This window comes from Aplysia californica, unplaced genomic scaffold (assembly GCF_000002075.1).
Source record: "Aplysia californica isolate F4 #8 unplaced genomic scaffold, AplCal3.0 scaffold00294, whole genome shotgun sequence".
NCBI classification, from domain to species: domain Eukaryota; kingdom Metazoa; phylum Mollusca; class Gastropoda; order Aplysiida; family Aplysiidae; genus Aplysia; species Aplysia californica.
The window spans coordinates 758,051-760,038 of record NW_004797564.1 but is presented as its reverse complement, the minus strand read 5'-3'; positions in this window follow the sequence as shown (position 1 = coordinate 760,038).

Genomic DNA, 1,988 nt, shown 5'->3' with positions numbered 1-1,988 from the left:
TACTACTACTACTACTACTACTACTACTACTACTACTACTACTACTACTACTATTACTACTACTACTACTACTACTACTACTACTACTACTACTACTACTACTACTACTACTACTATATTTTTGATATCAAGAGGTAATGATGTCAAAAGTAATAATGGTTCGCTATTTAAACCTTCAGGTGTAGACCTTTTTTTAACATATAAGAAGACACTCGACATTTTTTTATAACCCGAGTTCGCTTCTTCGGACATTCTGTTCAATATTGAGATTCAACTGTTCCATTGTTTTTTGGGTTGTGTTCATCGACTCTCTCTGCCAAAAAGAGCCACCCCCCCCCCAGGCAATAATTAAAGGGGCTCAAGTTGAGGGGGGGGGTGGGTTGGTAACCATTCAGTTGTAAATGTTCAGTTTCCCATCATGAAAGGGTCACTCTTGATGTATGGGTTGTGGCCCCATCCCTTTGGAACCATAGTTTCCATACTTCTCCAAAACTTTCTCGGCACCCTTAGATTTCTATCTGAGGTTACAGTTGGTGTTTTACCGTCTTTTTCCGGAAAGAAGAACGGGCCGATCCCACCCCGATTGTGAACGTTTATGAGAAGTAAAGTTTTGTGCTTTACAAGTAACCAATTTTAGTTGACAATTTTTAAAACTTTATATAATTTTTATAACGTATTGATTATTTTCTTCTTATTAACAAAGCTGACGTCATATGGTTTATTTGTTGACTTTGTTTTGTACGAAATGTTGTGGGAATAAGCGTAGAGATGACCTAGGTATTGGCCTTTTAGTGGGTGTTCTCTCTTGTAGACACCCTGTAGCCAATACATTTCGTACAAAACCTTGTGGAAATTTTTTTAAAGGAGAAAGAAAGAGTGCACTGTCGCTGACAGAACATAGCAGAGAACTAATTTCCCTTTTTTGGTAACATGAATAGTTTAGTTTCTGAAATGATCTCAATTGATAATGTTTCTTGACTGTCGTCTCGTCTAGGTCGGCCTGTCTTTGTCCTTTGACCCCCCCCCTCCCCAATGCTGTTTCCACAAATGTAAAACAATTACTGTTTCATTATGTTCAAAATGACATCCAGACAGTAAGACTGCGTAACCTCAGGTTTAAAAAGAATTATGATAGGTTTTACTACAACTAGTTATGGCGTGCATATTCTGAAATCATTGTCATGCTGCACTTTTAAAAACGCCAATAACACACGAACATTTGATAATTTCTTATTTGCTGGCTGATGACTGGCACGATAAGCCATCCATCTTTATCATGGAACCTAGAGAGGAGGGAGGAGCAGTTATAGCATTGTACCGCCTACGATGATACATATTCTACAACCAAGTAACCAAGTAAGTTTGTGCAAAATTGTAAATGGTTTAAAAAAATAACAACAGGCGTTATAAAAAGTAAACCCATTTTGTAAGGTATCATTTTGCATACGGTCGAAATAATTAATTTTCTAGGTCGCTAACTCATTATCCAGGACGAATTAATACGGTTGCCCTAAAGGTCTTGGAAGGTGTCATTATGATACCATAAAATAACAAGGAAGCACGTTGGCAGCAGCAGTTTTTATCGGTGATTTTTCTGGACAGGTGGTCATTAAACCAGGCTCGACTGTGTCTAAGGCATATAAATAAAACAAATATGACTTTACCTAAACTTTGACCTGCGTCCTAGTTCTTTATCTTTGCATTTAATTTTGCTTCTCACAAACTTGTTTTGACTGCTCTGCGTACAATAAGTGTGCACATACCAAGGCTCAAGGGTCAGTGCGTCAGTTTTAATACGTCACAAGTTCTACTTCCGTACAAATGACCTAGGTGTCAGTGAATCATCGCCAGAACCATTCATACAATATTTCATTCATTTTTTCCATTCTCTCTTAAGCCATGAGTTACTTTTCACATTGATGCCTTCAGTTACCAAGGCATCATGTTGCCTCCCTTTCTCGTCCTCACACACACACACACAGACACAC